At 40.8% G+C, this 23,249-nt stretch overlaps 2 protein-coding genes across 4 annotated transcripts in view; one reads left to right on the top strand and one right to left on the bottom strand.

The window, feature by feature from the left end:
• LOC147835437 (uncharacterized) overlaps positions 1-22,179 on the top strand; it is a 152,947-nt gene extending 130,768 nt beyond the window's left edge. Inside the window, exons 15-22 of one of the 3 annotated variants that reach the window (XM_087268629.1) lie at positions 529-839; positions 1,240-1,307; positions 7,486-7,566; positions 8,162-8,252; positions 12,806-12,968; positions 13,793-13,926; positions 20,738-20,989; positions 21,781-22,179. The gene's annotated coding sequence lies outside the window, so the exon portion shown is untranslated. Of the gene's footprint in view, positions 1-528; positions 840-1,239; positions 1,308-4,968; positions 5,584-7,485; positions 7,567-8,161; positions 8,253-8,329; positions 9,118-12,805; positions 12,969-13,792; positions 13,927-20,737; positions 20,990-21,780 lie in introns of those variants that run through there. The other 2 variants (XM_087268627.1, XM_087268634.1) reach the window with 2 other exon arrangements.
• Positions 1-23,249, bottom strand: part of ifih1 (interferon induced with helicase C domain 1) — a 751,550-nt gene that overhangs the window by 442,214 nt on the left and 286,087 nt on the right. The window lies entirely within an intron of this gene.

Here is a 23,249-nt window from a genome sequence, read left to right as displayed (position 1 = left end):
ATGTTGCGTGCACCCAAAGCGAACTTCCGCAATTACACGATGACGTCACTTTGGCCACTCGCACTCAAACGAACACGTCGAGTATAAACCAGGCTTAAGTATTACAGTTTAATGAATGATGTGGAGTCTTTTGAATTAAATAATAACCTTTATTTAACCAGGTAAGTCAATTGAGAACCAGTTCTCATTTACAATGACGACCTGGACAAGAGGCAACATGAAAAGCAGATGCAGTACAAAGCACTAGGGACACAATACAATAACAACACAAATGCAGATAATAGCATATAAAACCAACAAAAAAAAAAACTAAAAACAAGCACAGTAATTAAACTGGTGTTATAATAACATTATCTTAACTGTAATTGAGGATGAACCTATTTTCGATGTGTTCTTATTTTGAAATTGTTTGTATGTGATGCAAAGACTCTGTGATATATTTTGTTTCAAAAGAAAACTCTTTCTCGTTTTCCCCTGACTCTTCTTTTTTTTCTTCCTTTTTTTGCTCTCCCTGTACTGAATAATAAGTGCTGGATGGCGTGACAGGCCAATATGATCCACTGACAGACGGGCCGAGGGGTCCGCGAACGCCTCCCTCTCGCAGACAGGCAGATGTCGTGCGTCCCGTGCGGAGCGGCTGCTCAAATGAGGAGGTGGGAACTTGAGCGCTCCTCAGGGGGTTGAGTGGTCATTTGATGTCCGGCACAAGGGCAGCGTGTGATGGAGAAAGAGCCGGGCGTTTCTGGAAAGTCTGCTGTGAAACTGGGCTGGCAGGAGGGCGAGATGGACGGGGGGCATAGTGCACAACACAGACAGACTTCACTGCGTGTTTGTTTGGGGTGATTTTATTTATTTATTTATTTGGTTTTAGTATTGTTTATTCTGACAGAAATGCTCAGGAGTGTGTTCACTCTTCCAGACTGTTTTATGCTAAAGACCCCCTGAGAGGAGAGTGTATGTTTAAATATATGCATCAAATGCTGTTTATATATACAACCCTAAAGATGAATAATTTGGGACAGTATGGAGATTGCAATTAAAAAAAGAGAGTAGTGATTTTTAAATTTAATTTAACTTGTATTTCATTGCAGACAATACAACAGCATATTATTATTTTTCTAAATAAACATGTATTTCAATTTTGGTTCTTGCAACACATTTAAAAAAAAGTTGAAACAGTAAAGCATTTACTACTTTGTAATGTTGCCATTCCTTTTCACAACACTTAAAAATGTTTAGGGGCTGAAGACACCAACTGATGAAGTGTTTCAGGCGTCATTTTGTCCCATTCTTCCTGCAATCTGAAGGTAGGAAGAAAGTATGGGGTCTCCATTGTTGTATCTTGTGCTTCAAAATGCACCACACATTCTCTATTGGAGACAGGTTGGGACTGTAGGCAGGCCAGTCATGTACCTGTATCCTTTTCCTCCACAGCCAGGACTTTGTAATGTGTGCAGACTGTGGTTTTGCATTGTCCTGTTGAAATATGCATGGGTTTCCCCGGAAAAGAAGGCAGCATATTGTGCTCCAAAATCTCTATGTGCTTTCCAGCATTAATGGTGCATCACAGATAGATAAAAAGGCAAGTTACCTTTGCCAAGGGCACTGACACAACCCAATACCATGACAGACCCTGGCTTTTGGACTTGTTGCTGGGAACAGTCTGGGTGATCGTTTTTTCTGTATTCTGGAGCACACAGCATCCATTTCTCCCCAAAAAATACCTGAAATACTGATTCATCTGACACAGTACACGTTTCCACTGTGTGATGGTCCATCCCTGTCGCCTCTGAGCCCAGAGAAGTTGACAGTGCTTCTGGACAATGTTAACATAGGGCTTCCTTTTGGCACAGTATAGTTTTAACTTGCATGTGTGAATGTAACTCTATATTGTTCTACTTGACAAAGTATTCCTAACCCCATGTGGTGATATCGCTCATAGATGATTGAGGATTATTGATGCAGTGCTGCCTGAGGGATTGGAGATCATGGTAGTTCTCCAAGTTTGCGCCCTTGTCCTTTATGAACTGAAATTCCTCCAGATTCCTTGATTCTTTTAATGATGTTCTGCACTGCTGAAATATCCAAATGCCTTCTTCTCTTTCTTTGAGAAACATTGTTTTAAAATTTTTCAATCATTTTCTCATGTATTTGTGGGCAAACTGGCGATCCTCTGCCCATCTTTGCTCCTAAAGCACTAGACCTTTCCTGGATCAGCATTGTACCAAAATATAATTACAATCACCTGTTGACATCACCTGTTTCACATCACATCATTATTTAACCAGTTTACCTGATTACTAGCTCTAAACTGCTCCTGTCCCAACTTGTTTTGGAATGTGTTGCAGGTCTGAATGACAGGACAGGATGTGTATTTACAAGTGAAATGAAGTTGACCAGACAAGACATGAATATTTTGTGTTCATGCTGTCTACAAGTCAAAGTAAATTTGGAAATCGTTAAGTTTTTAATTTATTTGCATTTTCCATAATGTCCCAACTTTGATTTGGGGTTGTACATAAATTTTGTTTTGTTTCTGTGGTAGTCATTAGTTATTATTCTTAAAGGCACAGTCCATTCAAAAATGTTAATTCTGCCATCATTTACTCACCGTTCACTTGTTTAAAGCCCATTTCAGTTTCTTTCCCCTACTGAACACAAAGTGAAGTTTAGTTTTAAACTAATTTCGAGAGGAGCATGTGCTCATGATTTACCCAGCTGGTCCACATTAACTAATTATGATCCTCCAATCAAAGGATCCCAAATCACTATATATATCCTCATTTCCTTTCTACAACTATCTTCGTCTGGAAGAAACCCCCCTCCTCCCCTTCTTCCTCCTTTATCCAGAATGGGCGGCACGGTGGCCCAGTGACTAGCACTGTTGCCTCACAGCAAGAATACCAATGGTGTTGGGTCCTCGCTGAGCCATCTGGTATTTCTGTGTGGAGTTTGCATGTTCTCCCCGTGTCCGCGTGGGTTTCCCCCGGGTTCCCCGGTTTCCTCCCACCATCCAAATGTGCTTAATATTATAGATAAAACAAGCCTAAACCTTTTTTATAATGTCTTACTCTCAGGAAGTTCGCCTTGGCCTCAGCAGCGGGGGAGTTTGAGATAGGCCTGAGCTCAATCTCCACTCGCCCTGCAAAAGGGGGGGAGCCCTGGGCTCGAGGATCCCTTGAGCTCAGGGCTCTCTCCCGGGACAGCATGCCAAACAAGCTATGTATAAATCATGAGCTAAGTGTGAACTCTTGAAAGAAGATATTTTACAGAATGCTGGTAAGCTGGCACCCATTGACTTCCATAGCAATTTTTCTATCTATTAATAATTTATCCCCGCAACCGATATTCTTTCAAATATCTTATTGTGTCTCAAACAGCTTTAAAATCCACATCAAGGAGAATAAATTATTATTTCAAGAGTTCACACTTAGCTGATGATTGACTATAAAGCTTGTTTGGTATGCTGTCCCCGGAGAGAGCCCTGAGCTAATAAGATCCTCGATCCCCGGGGTTCCTCCCGTTTGCAAGGCGAGAGGGGAGTTTGAGCTCAGGTAGATGTCGATAACTCCCCTGCTGTAGTAGCTAATAAACAGACAGTGATTGCTCTTGAGGGATAACTACTTACTACCCAGGTAGCAAAGAATTCTGGCCCAGATTTGGCATAGAGCTTGCACAGCAGGCATTCATCCGGCACTGGCATAAAGCATGTGAGCCAAACAGGGCCCGGGTTTGTCAGAGGTGGCACTGTCTTAAGGTGGCACACAGTACTTGGGCCATATATCAAATGTAGCATTTTGCCCAGATGCTAGTAATGGATATGTGGGCCGTGTAAGTTATTTCGACACATTGTTATTATTTTTGAATAAAGGCAAAAAAAATTCTATCAATCAGGTCACTTCGAGGAAAAGTACACCCATAGAGCGCCTAAAAGGGCAATGCTTCGTGGCTTTATCAATTTCATTACAGTCTTGACACACCAACATATCTGGCCCAGTTCAGGCTCAGTTAGCTTGGCTGTGACTTGGCTCTTGTCTGGAAGCCTGACTTGGTCCAGTCATGTACCATAATTCACCGCGGCATGTGGGCATGAGGGCCAAGCAAAAGCTGATTGTGTGGATGGGCCAGGGATATTTTGCTGTGTGGTTAGGAGCAAGTCTATGGTGCCAATTGGGATTAGTCAATGAACTTAGGTTGCATGTTTTTGGACAGTGTACTCTCAGAAATAAAGGTACATGAGCTGTCACTGGGGTGGTACCTTTTCAAAAGGTACGCATTTGTACTTAAAGGGTCCATGTTGGTACCTCAAAAGTATATATTAGTACCTAAAAATTTTAAGAGGAATACTTTTGTACTTTTTAGGTACTAATATGTACCCTTGAGGTATTAATATGGACCTTTGAAAAGGTACCACCCCAGTGACAGCTCATGTACCTTTATTTCTGAGAGTATGGGAGGAAACCGGGGGAAACCCACTTGAGCACGGATAGAATGTGTAAACTTCGCACAGAAAGGTTGGCTGGTTTGGTAAAGACTAGAACCAATGACGTTCTTGCTGTGAGGCAACAGTGCCAACCACTGGGCCACCCATCTAGGAAGAGTAGAGGTGGAAGGGGGCTTTCTTCAAAACGAATATGGCTGTCATATGGAACTTAGGGTATTTATAGTGGCTTAGGAATCGTCTGATTGGTGGATCATAAATTGAATAATGCGGAACCGGCTGCAAGCAATCATAAGCTCGTGATCCTCCCGAAATTAGTTTATAAAAAATCTTCACATAATGTTCATTTTTGAGTGAACTACCCCTTTAATAAGCTTTCTTTTATATAAACTTCTTAAACTTGACACTTCTGCCTTATATAGGCACGTTTAACTCATAAACTAATTCTTGCTCATTTAAAGCAGACGCTTTGTGTGAATAATCTTCTCAATGCCACCATTGCGCTTTCTTGCATGACGGCCGGGCAGCGGTGCGAACAGACCCGGGTGACGGACGTGGTGCTCTTTGATTTCCTATGAGGATCTCAGACGTGCAGAAGGCCAGCCTGGAGAAAGGAGATCACCACTGCACGGCTCTCAGTCAGTAATTAATGGCCAGCGAGCGAAGGTGTCGTCCTCCGGTACCCGCTATGAAAAGCCGCCCGTCTCCCAAGCGGCTCCAGCCCACGGTCAGCAGACGTTGGACTACATTAAAACTGCTATTTCAGAGAACGAGGAGTAGTAGGAGACTCATGAAGGTGCTTGATCCCTCGGAGCTTAGGTGCATGAGACGGGAGCTGTGTACCTTTCATCTTAGCAGAGATTTGGAGAGGGTTCACACCACAGAGGCTCCTTAATTCTCACTAATTCATTTGCGCTCCAGATTTCGCTTGGCGGCGGATAACCTGAGAATGATAATGAAGAGGAGGGAGTTCGGGCAGAGTCCCCTGCCTTTGAATGTGCCTGGAATGGATCGAGGGGAATCTTTCTCTTTGAATCTTCGCAAGGAGAAACCAATCTTATTAGTATCTGTCATAATATGTCCTGAAGACAGAGTACGAGAGCTTTTAAAGGCATAGTTCAGCTGGAGAATGAAAGAAGAGGGTATTGTGTTTACTTACCTTTGGGTTCTTTATTTAATTTTTATTTTATTTTATTTGTGTTGTCATGTGCACAGTGGAAAACAAGTTGACCTGCACAATGCAATTCCCTCTTTGCTTTTTACAATAGAACGATATGAACACATAACTACACAGTTGAAGTCAGTGAAGTCTTTCATCTCCTGTGAAGTCAGTGATTTAATTCCAGCCCTCCTGTGAATATATTATTTTTCTTTTTCAAATATTATCCAAATGATGTTTAACAGAGCAAGGAATTTTTCACAGTATTTACTATAATATTTTTTTCCTCTAGAAAAACTCTTATTTTTTTGATTTCGTCTAGAATACAAAGAGTTTTAATTATAATAATTAAAAAAAAAAAAAAAAAAATATATATATATATATATATATATATATATATATATATATATATATATATATATATATATATATATATATATTAGCCCCTTAAACAATATTTGTTTTCGATAGTCTGTTGAACAAATCACTGTTATACAATGACTTGCCGAATTACCCTAACCTGCCAAATTAACCTTGTTAAGCTTTTAAATGTCACTTGGAGCTGAATACTATCTTGAAAAATATCTAGTCAAATATTATGTACTTTATCATGGCAAAGAGAAAAGAAATCAGTTATTAGAAATTAATTGTTTAAACTTTTTTAATTAGAAATGTGTTAAATTTAAAAAGTTTACAGGGGGGATAAAAACTCACAGGGTTAATAATTCTGACTTCAACTGTATAGCACCTTGCAGGTTGTTTTTTTCTGCCCAATACTAAATAGTATCAAGCTCTGAATATAACAATTTAAAATGGTATTGAGATCTACAGTGCTTTTCAAAGCGTCTCGATTGCTTTTTGATGGCAGTATATGTCCTTCGAAGTAAAATGGCAGTTCTGCATTCAACACAGCTAAATCACAAACAGTGAGTCATATTTATCATTAACTTAGCCCTACAACTGGCTTAAGACTAAAGACTTACTGTTTTTCAAGGCACTAGTCAATACTATATGAGATTTGTGGTGCAGGAATTACACTCATTACTAAGCCAAACTGACATGCTATTTCAGAGCAATATTCAGAGCAGCATGGTAAACATTATAGGGAGCGCTTCACAGGCTGTCATTGTTCAGCTGAATAGCGCTATTTACTGATGTTTTATTGTTAAACTAAATATAAATCTACATTATCGATGCTGTAAAATGACCTTATGAAGCTAAAAATAGTCACATCAATCTATCGCTGGAACATTTCAGTGGCTGAACAACACTTCTGTGCATATAACCCATTCATAACAACACAATCTACATCAGCTACATTCAGATTTGCATGACTAAAATAGTCTTAAAACAACAATACCTGTCTAAAATAAATTATTTAGCCATGGTGTGGTCCTTCAGCGTGCAACTCCAATGTTGATTTAGGATTTTAAAAAGTTTTCATTTAGCATTTGTTTTTACCGCTGTGACTCTCTTTTTTGTGTGCACACACAAACGGCGGATCTGCTTGAACAGGTGCGCAGATGTACAAATCTACATTTGTTGACAGACAGTTTGGGCAACTTATCAGAACTATGGCAATTGTCGTCTCGACAAATTTTAATTGGTTGAACTTTTTTTAGTCTTATGCCTCACTCAGAATTAATAAACCTATATAAAATAACTAAAACCCAAACAAATCAAACTGCAAACACAAGATTGCCAATATCATTCAAAACGACAATAACATATTAACATGACAATGATGTTTTACTTTATATCATAGGTATGCAACAATATCCCACAATTCCAGGTCTTCTAAAATTCGATACAACAGATTGGCTTAAAGGACAAAATTTTAATACTCAAAAATTTGCCTGTCATGTTTCTGAAATCTCCAACATAGGCCCAGCGGACTTTAGACTGAGAAAGGAGTTGACCACGATGACGAAGTTCGAGTCTGGCAAAGAATGGTTTTAGTAAGCAGGTAAGAGAAAAGCCAAACTCTAGAATAAACAAGTAAATAACAGAATGAGAATGTGGTAAAATCTGAAAGTGTGGTAAAAATCAGGCTGCCTTGGGTTTTTTTTTTTTCTGGATTGCTTTTGAAAACACTGTGAGGGAAGTGGGTGGGTGGGTCAATCGATGTTTTTGAAAACACTATCGGCTGGGTTTAGATCAGTCAACATCGACCTCTGATTGATTTATGCCAGTTGGGCAGTTGCAAACGGCACTCGCAAAAAAAGTTTGAGATCTCAAAAAGCATACACAGCGGCCTCTAGTGGATTCGCAAAAACAAAAACTGCAAAAAGATGTATTCAGATGTATTTTGCACTCTCTAGAAATGTATATGGGGTACCTTTTCAGAATGTGCCTGGGTTGTAAATCTCATTTACATCCATGTTGAGATTTTAAAAGGGTTTATGAAAGCAAATTTAATTTAATAAATTTGCTTTTGCATGTATTATAGTGGGTGCTTAAAATTTAAATCGCAGAATTGAACAAAATATTACGTAACTACAATAGAATGGAAGCTATTGTGTCAATTTTATTATTTGTATTTGATTTATTTGTCATTTTAGGAGCCTGGCAAGCTGTCGCAATATGGAAAATACACATGAGGATCCTTTAAAAAAATTGTTATTGGATTTTGCAGCATGCTGGTGGGTAAAGGTGAGTAAATTATAACAGAATTTCCACTTTTGGTTGAACTATTTCCGTTAAAGATTGAAGCTTCGGCTTTTTTCCAGGCCTCCCATGTGAATTTAAAGCTGTGGGTGAGCTGGAGCGGTAGCAGCTGTGGTCAAGCAATTACAACCGCGGATGTTGAGGCAGGGAAAAAGCGATCCGTTCAAATGCTGATCACCATTTCACAATCAGATTCCGCAATGAATATTTATCACTCCAGAGCTGTAGGAATTCTCAATCAATAGATTTTACCCACTAGCAGAAAGATCTTCATTTCCCGTCTCTCTCCCTGCTAACACCAACCTACACAAAAGTGGTACATTATCATCAGAGATGAGCAGCACCGTATTTACATTTATGGATTGAAATGCTGCATTTTTTTTTTCTTCTCCCAGCCACACAGGAGAGAGAGAGTTGGTTTGCATGCTCAGTTGTGAACAGGATATAGAGTGGAAACCAGTGTTTTTATCAGCAATGATGTGTTCAAGTTCACAACAGGCCATGAAAGTGCTCTCGAAACCCCTGAACTCATGAGCCTGTATATCACTGAAATCTGACCTAAGATTTAAGGAGAAACTTTGTAAAAATGTCAAGGAAGCAACTGCTATAAATCGACCACAGCAGAACATTTAACATGCAATTGAAATGTCTGCCGCTAACATTTTTGTCAGTGACCTTTGTTCTTAGCAGATGTGGCTAGCAGTAGCTGTTTCTTCCTTTTTCAAAAGACTGTTTACGTTTTTTCAATGCTTTTAAAGTGTGTATTTTTGGTGCCCGTTACATGTCTAAATTGTAAAAGTAATAACCTGCAACAGCTCAGATAAACTTCTATTTTCCCTCTAGTTTCTTCCATCGTGTTAGGAATGCATTCATTCATTCATTTTCTTGTCAGCTTGTTAGGAATGCAACATTTTGATATTAAGAAATAACCCAAACCTTAATATAACTGCTTTGTTTTTCCTAAATTGTTATGGGAATATACCTTGCAATTAGACATTTAATAGATGTCTAAACGTTGTTGGCTTTACTTAAACAATTAAGGATACATTTGGGCTTTCAGTGAAAGTCTAATAGATAAATAAGAATAGTTAGTCATGACTACTGATCAAATGCACAGATTAGACATAGTTCACATGTGTAGCCATTCATTCTTGCCTGTTTGATGTCTAGTCTAGTTTTGGGTTATTCTTAGATGTCTATTATATTTTCACATCCCAAATCTAGCCTGGTTTTAGTCAAAATGTCTATGTTTTTATTTAGATTAGACTTATTTTACGATGTACTCACACTAGGCATGGTTGTCTTGAACCGTTATGTAATGTAATGTGTATTTATATAGCTCATTTATACTGTATGGCCATACACCCAAAGCGCTTCACAATTTGAGGGGGGGTCTCTCCACACCACCACCAGTGTGCAGCATCCACTTGGATGATGTGACGGCAGCCACAGGACAACGGCGCCAGTGCGCTCATCACACACCAGCTATTGGTGAAGTGGAGAGACAGTGATAGAGACAATTCAGTGGAAGGGGATGATTGGGAGGCCATGATCGTAAGGGCCGATAGAGGGACTTTGGCCAGGACACCGGGGTTACACCCCTGCTCTTTCACAAAAAGTGCCATGGGATTTTTAATGACCACAGAGAGTCAGAACCTCGGTTTAACATCTCAGCCGAAAGACAGCGCCCACTGACAGTGTAGTGTCCCCTTCACTTTTACTGGGGCATTAGGACTCACACAGACCACAGGTTGAGCGGCCCCTGCTGGCCTCACTAACACCACTTCCAACAGGAACCTAGTGTTCCCTAGTGGTCTCCCATTCAGGTACTGACCAGGCTCAACCCTGCTTAGCTTCAGTGAGTAACCGGTCTTGTGCTGCAGGTTGATATGGCTGTGGCCGTTAACATGTATTAAGAGGGTTTGTATCTTTAATAAACTATGACAGTTTGCATTCATTAAAAAGTAAGAATGATTAATAACTCAATATGAAGTAGTCACTTAAAAGTGACGTTGCGTCTTCAGTTTAGTGCTTAGGCACGCTTTGCCTGGACCTGATTTGGAACACTCACACTTGTCAAACGAACTGGGAAATGGGCCTGGGCATGGTTCGGATAGCCCAGTGTGAGTACACCCTGAAAAACAAAGAGTGCTTGTCTTTATATTAAATGGCCTTACTTATATAGTGCATTTATCGTGTGTGGCCATACACCCACACAATCCATAAGCCATAAGCCCTTCACAATCATGAGAAGGTTCTCCCTACTCCATCACCAGTTTGCAGGATTCACTTGGTTAATGCAACAGCAGCCACAAAACAACGGTGCCAGTGTGCTTACCACACACCACCTGTTGGTGGAGTGGAAAGACATTGATACTGCCAATTCGATGGATGGGGATGTTTGGGAGGACATGATGGGTAAAGGCAGATGGAGGGAATTTGACCAGGAAACCAGGGTTACACCCCTGCTCTTTATGAGATCTGACATGGAATTTTTAATCACCACAGAGAGTCAGGACCTCGGTTTAACATCTCACACGAAAGACGGCGCCCACTGACAGTAAAACGTACTCTTCACTTTACTGGGGCATTAGGACCACAGGTTGAGTGCCCCCTGCTGGTCTCACTAACATCACTTCCAACAGCAATCTAGTTTTCCAGTGTGGTCTCCCATCCAGGTTCTGACCAGTATCAGTCCTGCCTAGCTTAAGTAAGTAACCAATCTTGGGCTGCAGGCTGGTATGGCTGTGGCTGGGGTTAACTACTATGTACCTGCATTAAAATTAATTATAATGTACTTACTGTGATTATAACAGTATACTTACTGCAGATTTAGATGGGTCCACAAAGGAGATAAAATCCATGTAAAATGGCACTAGGGAGCACACATTTTACAGTGGCCTGACGGTCATTCTGGCCTGCCACCGTGACTCTGGCCCACCCACCAACCACCCTACTCTTAACATACAGATCACCACAACCCTCCCGGTTCTTTAGCCATCACTTTCTTGATCTCGTCAGATGTGGCCTGGATAACAGTAACTTTTTCCCGACAGTAACTTTTTGCTGTCCCAGTCCGCCCTGGTCGCAGTGCACTTTGCGCTTACATTTACTTTTGAAAACACTATTGGTTGGGTTAAGAGAAAGTTTTAGGTCAGTGGTTTGCTAGTGTACTCTGTACCACAAATCCCAGGGGAGGGGAGACAATCACACAATCTCAGTACAGTAACTTATTTCAGATTTGCAAAAATGTAAACAGCTCCCTCTAGTGAATTTACCATCTGAAACTTGCAACAAAACACACCTGAAACAAAGCATTTGATCTAGGCATGTTTATCCAATGAGCCTGGACTGAAAAAGTATGCTTGCTTTTTTAAGTTGTTGCAAGCTGTTTTCTGTATTCATTTAAGCATGTAGCTGTAATTTGTCCAAAAACTTGCCACCATTGGCCAATGAACTGTAAGCACCTGTTAGACCTAGCAACAATACATGGTTTTTCATACAGGCGCATACTGTAATATTTATACAACCCAGGCTCATTCTTATTACAAACCCCTATATACATTTGTGGAGAGAGCGAAATACGTCCCAGGAGGTACTTTTTCTGCAGTTTTTGTTTCTTTCCCAAGTACCATTTGCACCTGCTGTTCTCACGTAAATCCTTCAGAGGGCGCTATTGACTGAATGACCAACTGACTGATTTCCCCACCCACCCCCTTCCCTAAATCTAACCAATGGCTGTTTCTCAATATGCGTTCTTCAGTGGTCTTGCGTCCTCGTGTTCTCGTGAAACGTCATCATCAGGTGCCTAAGTTCAGTTCCAATACTCAAGACCGCAAGTACGGAGGACACGTGAAACTTCCCGGATGTGTTTTTGATATCGAGGACGCACCGATGCAGACTTGAGCACCGAACTTGCTCTGGAAGTCCCAGAAGTCATTGCGACTGAAGGTGGGAAGCGCTGCATTTTATCTAGATTTATTATTAAAGTTTATAGATATGACTTATTTACCTCAGGAGTTTCCCTAAATGAAACGGTGAAAGTAAACATTACCATGGACATCATAATAATGGAATAAACACATTAAGGGTGTTTGTTTGCTGAAATTTGTATTAAAATCTGTTTTATTTATATTGTGCAACATATATTTATAATGTTTTTATTCAAAGTATATATTTTGAAAAGGGGAAAAACAATAAATCGTTGTATGAATGCTGTGATGTTTAAATAATTTACCATTTAAAACACGTGAAGGTCATGTGACCATCAGGAAGAACGCAGCATCTCAATTCTCAAAGGACGCGTTCTCTGCCCTCGCGGTCTCCTGAGTTCGTTCTTCCGAGGACACCTGGCAAGGTCTCCACAAGAACACAAGTCCGTTCTCTGCGTTCTTGGATATGAGAAACAGCCAATGTTTTCAAAAGCAATTCAGAAATGGAAAAACCCTTACAGCAGCCTGATTTTACCACATTTTTAGATTTGACCAAACTCTCCTTTTTATTTACTTGTTTATTTTATTTTTTGGCTTCTGTTTTAGGTCTGTTTTAGGTCTGTTTTAGTCTTACCTGCTTTCTGGAACCGTTCTTCACTGGACTCGAATCCCATTGCTGTGGTCAACTCCCCTCTGTGTCTCAAGTCCGCCAGCATACATGGCGAACCACTGGACAAACTGATAACAGTGGAAAAGCCGTCCATAATAGGTAAGCTAGTGAGCGAGAAAAGGAACGGCATCATACCACCCCGTAGCATTCCTTATATAGACAAAATGCAGTCATACGTAGCTCTGGCTACATATTTCGCAATCTCCAGAAACGTATAAAGGGCTGCGCTTTCAGAATGAGCCCATGTTGTATTTACACCTTAGGAAAAATGATTGACAGAATCATGGACAGGTTTTGTACTCAACCTCTATAAAATCATTGCAGTGCAATTGTTTTGTCTTTCTAGATCAATATTTGTCAAAAAGAGGATAATTTTGGAAAACATGATTTTGGAAATGCAAACTGTTAGAGAAATGACCTTAAATCTGATTGATTTACATAGAAATTCTCTCAAAAGCATGCAACATGATTTCAAGTAAGCATACAAATGCCTTTGACAAGATCAATCTGTATCTTGTGCCATAACTGTTTTAATATACTACATTTCTAGGGCCAATAACTTAAAATGCCATAGTCTTTTCACCATTGGTTTCAGTAGATCCTGCAATACTTATTTTGTAAGCATTTGCCTTAAAGAGCTTGGACCCAGCTGCTGCTTGCAGCTATATTTACATTAGAATTTTTTTCATGCAAAATACAGTATCTAGAGGTCAAAGCATGAATGTATTTTAGAGGAATATCCAATAAAATAAGCACTGTATAGCTGTACAAATTGAGCCCTGCATCCTCCCGAATAAGCTCAGGGAAGCAGAAGCCGGTTCATTTAGCTCTCTAGGCACTCACGCTGAGATGCTGGTTATGATATGATGTTGAGTTATACACTTTAAACTAATTCCCTCAAGCTCTCGCTGTTTGTCCGCCAGTTTGGCAACGCTGCGGCTGCAGAAATAAGACGGATCAATGAGGTGTAATGACTCTCCAATCTCCGTCAATACTCAATTAATGAAAAGGATGGAGGAAATATCAACACGCTGCCAGCCAGCGCTGCTCCAAAACTGTGAGTAATGATTACTCAGGAAGCACTTTACAGCCGGAGAGAATCCCAGCAGAGCTCTGGACAGCAGGCTCCGGGGAGGTTTGGCCATAAACAGGGAGATTCGGCGCAGATTTACGGTTTGGGGAGCTCTGAGAGCACAGGCGCTGAAAAGCTTCGCTCGCTCAAATAGAAGCCCGTCTAATTTGTAGCTCTGTCGGGAGACTTTTAAAAGAGAAGTTTTCTGCGGTTACAGAAATAAATGAAACTGCGCTGCATGAGGGTCCAATCATGGAGTGTTTTTTGGCATATAGAGTAAAATACAATTAACTGGTAACACTTTACAATAAGGTTCATTAGTTAACGCATTTACTAACATGAACTAATCATGAACAACACATGTACAGCATTTATTGATCATAATTAAACATTTACTAAAGCATTATTAACATTCAAGCCCGTGCTTGTTAACATTAGTTAATGCACCATGAGTAACAATAACTAACAATGAACAACTGTATTTTCATTAACTAACGTTAACTAACATGAACAAATACAGTAGTAAATGTATTGTTCATGGTTTGTTCATCTTAGTAAATGCATTAATTAACATTAACCAATGAACCTTATTGTGAAGTGTGACCAATTAACTTGTAAGGTAGCAGTTTAAAATAATGGCCCATGTATTTACTAACTTCAACAAACAATTAGAAATACATGTATGACTGGTATTTATCAAAATGTCAAAAACTCACACAAATCAAAATGCAAACCCAAGATTATTGCTAATGTTATTCGACACCCACAATTAACAAGACAAATATATTTAACTTTTTTAAATTTCACAATTATCATTGTAACAACATCCCACAGTTCCTGGGGCCTCATGTACAAAGCCTTGCATTGAATTAATACTAAAACATTGCGCAAATCCCACACAAATTCCCTTTTTGTATATCCAAATTAACGTGAAACTGAGCGCATGTGCACGAGCACAAAACCCCGCCCTGCCTCCTCCCCCATATAAATGAGGTAATGGCACTACTCCGGCAAAACCAAACGAAAAAGCAATGACAAAAGCAAGTAAGAAGAGAAAGTTCACAGAATGTGAATTGGAGGTGCTCCTATCAAAGGTAGGCCGGAGAAAAACTATGATATTTGCAAGTTTGTCCTCCGGAATTAACAACAGAAAAAAAAAATAGAGTGGGGGAGTTTAGCTGACGCGGTTAATGCAATGGGGTCTGAACATCGCACTGTGAACGAATTAAAAAAGAAATGGTTTCGAAGTAAAGGTGCAGGTTAAGAGGAGAACAGCGGTGCACCGTCAAAGTGTGGACCAAACAGGCGTGGGAACAGGGGATGCTGAACTAACAGCCTTTGAGGAGAGAGTTGCCTCAATTGTGGGCAACACTTTACTGTCTTGAGTAGTATCCGTGTCTGTGGAAGACACAGATGTATTAGAGGAACACTTTGTTAGGGCGGTATTGCAGCACCCCTCCAGTCTTGTCAAGGCAGCGCCATCGGCATTTAAGCTGCCCAATTGCCTGCTCTACAACTGAGTGCGAGAATGGGCATCATTGTATCTGCACTCTTGTTCAGTTTGTGGGCTGTTGAGGGGGGTTAATAGCCATGTCTTTAATGGATAACCGCGGTCTCCTGATATGTAGTTAAATAATTACGCTCAATAAAATAAAATAAAATAAAAAAAGTTGCTGGAATAATATCTTTTAATACATCCCTCATCAAGCAGCAACCTATCGCGCACCCTTCCACCTTGGAGCCTCCTCGCTCCAAGCTCAGCACAGAGCTCCATGAGGATAGCTTTTGAAAATCTGAAATGGCTAATAAGCCAGTCATCATCGTAGGCCAGAAAATCTATGTGATCCCTAAAAAAAGCTTTGCCTTCGGATTCGACCATTGACAATGTCCTCTAATAAGGTCAACACTGCCATTGACATAGACCAGGGGTGCTCAACCCTGTTCCTGGAGATCCACCTTCAAGCAGATTTCAGTTGCTACCCTGATCAAACACACCCACCTGTAATTATCAAGTGCTGTTCAGGTCCTAACTAATTGGTTCAGGTGTGTTTAATTAGGGTTGGAGCTGAACTCTGTAGGAAAGTAGATCTCCAGGAACAGGCTTGAGCACAGCTGCCATAGACTAGGGCTGCGATCGAAACCACATATATCCATACTATGTAGTACTCTAAAATCAGTATGTGAGCCGAGTAGTATGTCTGAATTCATAAAATTAGGAAATCAGTATGCGAGAAGTACCTGGATGACTTACCACTTCCGGCGGGATTCTAGAGTGCACATTCCATGCACTCTGCACTATCCCATGATGCCCCACAAGCGAATTCATGAATGGGAGTGAAGCGACCCAATTCCATTCATACTTTTCACATTCATAATGTATAGAACGTACTTTTCTAATGGCTGAGTAGTATGTTTAAATTCAAATACCTTAAAGGTGCATATTAGTACCTTAAAGGTACAAAAGTGTTCCTCTTAAAATTTCAAGTTACTAATATATACTTTTAAGGTACCGATATGTACTCTTTAAATACAAATGTGTACCTTTTGAAAAGGTACCCACCCAGTGACTGCTCGCGAACAATTATTTCTTAGAGTGTAGCATCTAACCTCCTGCATGTGTGTGTTGCCATTTCTTGTTGAATCCCTGAATGTCTCCTCAACTGTAGGTCGCTTTGAAGAAAATTGTCTGCTATATATTATAAAAAAAATTACTTTTAGAAACCTTTGAATAGAGTGACACGGTGGCTAGGCGAGGCAGTGGCGCAGTAGGTAGTGCTGTCGCCTCACAGCAAGAAGGTAGCTGGATCGCTGGTTCAAACCTCGGCTCAGTTGGCATTTCTGTGGGGAGTTTGCATGTTCTCCCTGCCTTCACGTGGGTTTCTTCCGGGTGCTGGAAGGGCATCCGCTGCGTAAAAACTTGCTGGATAATTTGGCGGTTTGTTCCGCTGTGACGGCCCCGGATAAATAAAGAGACTAAGCCGACAAGAAAATGAATGAATGACACGGTGGTTTTTCAGTGGTTAGCATTGTCACCTCACAGCAAGAAAGTGGCTGGTTCGAGTCTCGGCTGGGCCAGTTGGCATTTCAGTGTGGAGTTTGCATGTTCTCCTGTGTTCCAGTGGGTTTCCTCCAGGTGCTCCGGTCTTTTTTTTGAGAAAACAGCTGTTTTAAAACTTCAGATGTTCAACAACCCTTGCAGTATTATATGTCTTAACAATAAAAATAAAAAAAAAAATCTTCATAGACGAGGACTATACTCTGGTTGGCCGCATCTTAACCTAACGTGCTAACCACTGTACCACAACAGCTTGACGATGAATGGTGACTTATCTAGTTAAATCATCATGAACCTGCAGGCTGCATCTTGCTCACGAGGTTACGAGAAAATAAATAACAAGAGCAGAGCTGCGGTAAAATAATGAATAAGAAGGCTGTGGTCAAGTAAATAAATTAATTATATTTAAAAAGTGTGACTGCTGAGAGCAACAGATTCTGGAGCTAGGGACACCGGCCCTCGAGGCCAAAAAATGGACCGGCCCACCGGGAAATCTCCCGGTCCTCCCGATTAGCCAGTCCGGGCCTGCCGCTGTGTAAGACATATGCTGGATAAGTTGGGGGTTCATTCTGCTGTGGTGACTTCAGATGAATAAAGGGACTAAGCCGAAGAGAAAATGAATGAATGAAATTGGCCGTAGTGTTTGTGTGTGAATGAGTGTGTATGGATGTTTCTCAGGACTGGGTTTCAGCTGGAAGAGGCAGCTGCAATATAAAACATATGCTGGATAAGTTGGCAGTTCATTCCACTGTGGCGATTCCTGATGAAAAAAGGAATCAAGCCACAGGAAAATGAATAAATGAATGAACATCACACCAAATTTCATTTGTTAAGCAACATGTCTGTTCCTTTCTACAAGAGCGCACGTGTTTAAATGGCGTCCAGAAATATCTGTGACCTGAAGTGGCTCGCTCAGCGAAACGGCAGTATGAAAGCGAAAGCATAGCCGGCCGGCCTTCTGTATGACTGTATAAACATAACAGGTTGTGAATGAATCAGAGGTCATCGCCTGTCTGCTGGTTAATACATAATTTATGTCTCAGCATTGCTTCATTACAGAGCATCAAAGAAATCAATGGCCCAGCGGGGTTGCTATCACAGCGTATACAAGCGCACGTGCATGCTCGCGCCCGTATAGAAATCTCACCCCAGTCGCACCTTGAGCTGTAACTCTCCTGAGCGGCTCTCCCCGTGCGCCAACGCTTTGACAGCGAGGAAAATAAATCCCCTCTTTTATTCGGTGCAGAATTCAGCGCACAAGTGGCTGTAATCAATAAACACACAGCCGAGCGAAGTGATTTACGCGGCCCCGTGTTTCACGCACAAAGAAAAAGCCCACCACAGGCGGCAGCCATAATGGAGGCCTTTCAATCTTAATGGACGGCTACGATTGTCATGCTTGTTGTAGCAGTATTCAAAAGCGCCATCCGATCAGCCTGCAGGACAGCGCGGAGCAGACAGATGATTAGGTACTGCAAACGAGCCTTATCGCCAGGGGAAATTGATGACTCAATCCAGGGGAAGATGGACGACTTCATTTGTGTCATATAAAGAGCTGTAGTGCTCGTAACGGAGTTATGATTGAGCTTAAAGGGAAGCGTTCATAATGACATTACATCCAGATATGCCTCTCCTCTTCATCTGGCATCCATCCATGCGTGTGTGTGTGTGTGTGTGTGTGTGTGTGGAGGACTGGTAGAGGCAGAGATGAGAGAGAGAGAAATAGTGGCTTGTTCACAGCTCAAGAGCCTTGATGGAGTTCTTAAGCTGTGGTATCAACTTGTTGACAGTACAGAATAGAGCTACAGTATAGCAATGCTGTGGAAAGCAGCTCAGATTATGTGATTTTGGGAAAATTGTTGAGATCAAATTGACGTTTCATTTTTTTTGCTGGCAGCACCGTGGCTTAATGGTAGCACTGATGGACTAGATGCTGGTTCGAGTCCTGGCTGGGCCAGTTTGCATGTTCTCCTCATGTTGGTGTGGGTTTCCTCCGAGTGCTCCGGTTTCCCCCACAACCCAAAGACATGCGGTAAAGGTGAATTGATTAAGTGAAGTTTAATTTTGAACTAATTTCAAGAGGAGCATGTGCTCATGATTGACCCAGCTGGCCCACATTAGCTAATCATGATCCTCCAATCATATATATATATCCTCATTTCCTCTCTACAACTATCTTTGTCTGGAAGAGCAGCTGAATAGATTCAAAAATAGTGAAACTTAGTGATGGTGAAATGAAGCTTTCTGAACCAGTACGAAGCGCTCGACTCAATTGTATCGGAAAAAGGTTCGTTACTCGAAGCTTTCTAAATCAGAGCTCGATGAGGACCTCTTCTGGTGAAAGTGTGGGAAAGCACTGTGTTGCCATAATGTCAAATGTTCACAACTGACCAACTCATTCATGTAGTAATACAACAACAGCAATATAAACAAATTACTCAATTACTGTAGTTTTTACACAAGATATATTACGTTACACAACTGATGACTGTGGTAAAATCCAAGGTATTCAAATGTTTATCATAATACAATTAGCCCTGCTCCAAGCGGGGAGCAAACCAGCGATTCCTGTGTGGGAGGCGAGTGCTCTAGAAGGACGCTATGTGAGTGATACTATAAGGATGCACTCGCCAGATGGTCTCTGTTAAAAACAATATTACGATATGCGGTGGTTTTCTTTAAAGATAGTTGTAAAAAAATACGCTAATACACTTTAGTATGGTTCAAAACCTTTTTACTAAAAATTAGAATTCGATGTCTATCCAATTTTGGAGCCTGGCATCAAGTTATGATTTTGATGTCAACTTTATTTTCATTTTCACATGAATTTCAGAATCTCTTAAATATTGGAGAAGGACATCAAGGACATTAATCCAACACTGGATTTTGATGTCAACCTGATTTTATTTTACAATATCGGTTTATTTCTAGAGGTTGTGGTGAGGGAATGTTGGATTTTAGCATTTCACTTGATTTTCCTTCATAATAAATATTCAATGTTTGTCCAATGTTACATCTGATGAACATTCAGTCAAATTCAATGTCTGTCCATTATTAGACTCCAGAGTCTTCATTTTCTCTCCATTGCAAAGTATGCTATCCATCTCAGATGCAGAAAAGCTAGGTCATGCTTTTATGACTTCTAGTCTGGATTACTGTAGTGCTCTGTTTGCTGGCAGCCCAGCATCCTCTATAAACAAACTTCAGCTTGTAAAAAATGCAGCTTCCAGAATTCTTACCAGGTCTAGAAAATCTGATCATATCACCCCAATTTTATCCTCTTTACACTGGCTGCCTGTTAAGTTTCGTATTGAATTTAAAATAATGCTTCTTATCTATAAAGCTCTAAATAATCTAGCTCCTGTTTATCTAACCAACCTTCTGTCTCACTACAATCCAACTCGCTCTTTAAGATCTCACAACTCAGGGCTTCTGGTGGTACCTAGAATAGCAAAGTCGAGTAAAGGAGGCCGAGCCTTCTCATTTATGGCTCCTAAACTCTGGAATAGCCGTCCTGTTAATGTCCGAGGCTCAGACACACTCTCCCAATTCAAAACTAGATTAATCTTAGGCCTATCTTTTTAGTTAAGCATAGACTTAATGCATCACTTAGCGGTATGATACATGAATGAGCCCCACAAAGGTTTCTGCATCTCGTTTATGTATACTATGAATTAGCTACGCTAATTATTCTCTTTATTCTCTATTTTCACCTGGGGATACTCATCCCGAGACCCTTAGACTACGCAGCGCCACTGATTCGATCCAAGACCAGCGACGAGATGATCCCAAGGTTTCCACATCCTGGACCAGGCTGTATCCTGAGCAGCTGCTGTGGTGGTCATGGAGGAGTGGAGAGCATGAGACTGATTCCTGTGACGCTGATGAGTCTTCGCTGAGGTCCAGCTTCCAGCCTCCAGCGCCTAGACTTCAGCTCGGACGTTTGGCCATTGGAGAAATGGTCGTGCCCAACTGAGCCTGGTTTCTCTCGAGGTTTTTTTAATTCTTCACTTTCGCCAATTGTTGAATTTTTTTTCCCTCTCCGCTGTCGCCTCTAGCTCGCATGGTTCGGGATCTGTAGAGCTGCGCATCAATGGATTTGCTCTTCAGTGTTTGGACTCTCAGTAGTGATTATTAAACCACACTGAACTGAGCAGAACTGAACTGAACTTAAACTCTGAGAACTGAACCACACTGTTTCAATTTACTATGATCTTTTATGTGAAGCTGCTTTGACACAATCTACATTGTAAAAGTGCTATACAAATAAAGATGGTTGGAATTGAATTGCATCTCAAGTACACACAAAAAGTGGTTCATTGGATTTAGTAGCATTTTTAAGGAATAAGTGGGCTGAATTTAAATTACGGCAGTATAAAAAGTTGAACATTACTTAATTTAATTTCTGTAAATTCAGCTCATATAAATAGTTTGCAACCACTTACCTTAAAAGAAAATGCAGTAAATCCATTGAACCATTGGATCGAGCGTAGACCAAAGTAAGCAGAATTGCTGCCAGACACTGGAATGTATTGGATGTTTTTAAAAATAATAATAATAATAATAATAATAATAATAATAATAATATTAATAATACTGTTTAAATCGTTATCATTTACCACTTTTTTGCCTGTTTATTTTGCATTTTTCGGCTGCTCTCCACAACCCAGTACACATATGCTCTATCAGCTGGAAATCACTCTTTAAGGAGAAACAATTGAGATACTGAAGAGATTTCAATCGTGTGTGTGTGTGTGTTTCTGGGTGTGTTTTATTTCTTATAGAAAGACGAGAGCAAGTAGAGCCGAGCTTGAGATGGAGGAAAGTGAATCGGCGAGGGAACAAAGAGAAAACACTTGAGGCGATCATTCCTGGCAGAGAGCTGGCAGCTCCAGTGCTTTCTTTCCCGTTTTTTTCTATTTCTTTTTTTCCTGTAATTTTAAAATGTTTCCCTCCACCTCCAGCAAAGTGCAATAACAGTGTACAGATTGCTTATGTCATCACATTTTGACAAACCTCCCAATCCAATTTGACCTTCATTTTCACCCATCTGCTTCCCCTTTATTTCACCGTTCCAGTGCTCCTTTTTTTTCTTGCTATTTCTCCAGATTTCCAGTCCTGTCATTCACTCCTTCCATTTTAATCCCTTCTTCTTCTTTTGTCAGTAAACATAATTGTGTTTTCATGACCTCTCATGTCTCGTACACACCTTTTCATGAAGTTTAAGTTCAGTTTCGTCATGAATAGGAACACTCATTAGTCATGTGTAAAGTGATAGGAAAATGAAAACTACTTCATGGTTTTAAACATTTATGAGTTGTTGTTTTTTTTATGTACAACATAAAATAATACAAGGAAAAATTCGGACAGAAAACAAGAAAGTAGTGATTTCCAAATTTACTTATTTCGTTGCAGACAATATGAACACAAAATATTTCATGTTTTGTCTGGTCAACATTTCATTTGTAAATATACACCCTTTCCTTTGTCAAGTACTATAATACATAGTTACATCCTCAAATGGCACTGAAAACTGTACTGTGCCACAAGGAAGCCCTATGTTAACAGTGTCTAGAAGCGACTTCTTGCCACAGCCATGTCACCCTGCAGCCCAAGACCGGTTACTCACTGAAGCTAAGCAGGGTTGAGCCTGGTCAGTACCTGGATGGGAGACCACTAGGGAACACTAGGTTGCTGTTGGAAGTGGTGTTAGTGAGGCCAGCAGGGGGCGCTCAACCTGTGGTCTGTGTGAGTCCTAATGCCCCAGTAAAAGTGAAGGGGACACTACACTGTGAGTGGGCGCTGTCTTTCGGATGAGATGTTAAACCGAGGTTCTGACTCTCTGTGGTCATTAAAAATCCCATGGCACTTCTCGTGAAAGAGCAGGGGTGTAACCCCGGTGTCCTGGCCAAAGTCCCTTTATCGGCCCTTACGATCATGGCCTCCCAATCATCCCCTTCCACCGAATTGTCTCTATCACTGTCTCTCCTCTCCACCAATAGCTGGTGTGTGATGAGCGCACTGGCGCCGTTGTCCTGGGGCTGCCGTTGCATCATCCAAGTGGATGCTGCACACTGGTGGTGGTGTGGAGAAACCCTCCTCATGATTGTGAAGCGCTTTGGGTGTACGGCCAAACACAATAAATGCGCTATATAAATACACATTACATTACTTCTTTGGGCTCTGAGGCGTCTGTGATGGACCATCACACAGAGAAAACCTGTACTGTGGTCAGATGAATCAGTATTTCAGG

This window comes from Danio rerio, chromosome 9 (assembly GCF_052040795.2).
Source record: "Danio rerio strain M-AB ecotype USA chromosome 9, GRCz13ab, whole genome shotgun sequence".
NCBI classification, from domain to species: domain Eukaryota; kingdom Metazoa; phylum Chordata; class Actinopteri; order Cypriniformes; family Danionidae; genus Danio; species Danio rerio.
Note: the sequence above shows the minus strand (reverse complement) of the source record. Positions and strands in the feature narration are given on the sequence as shown.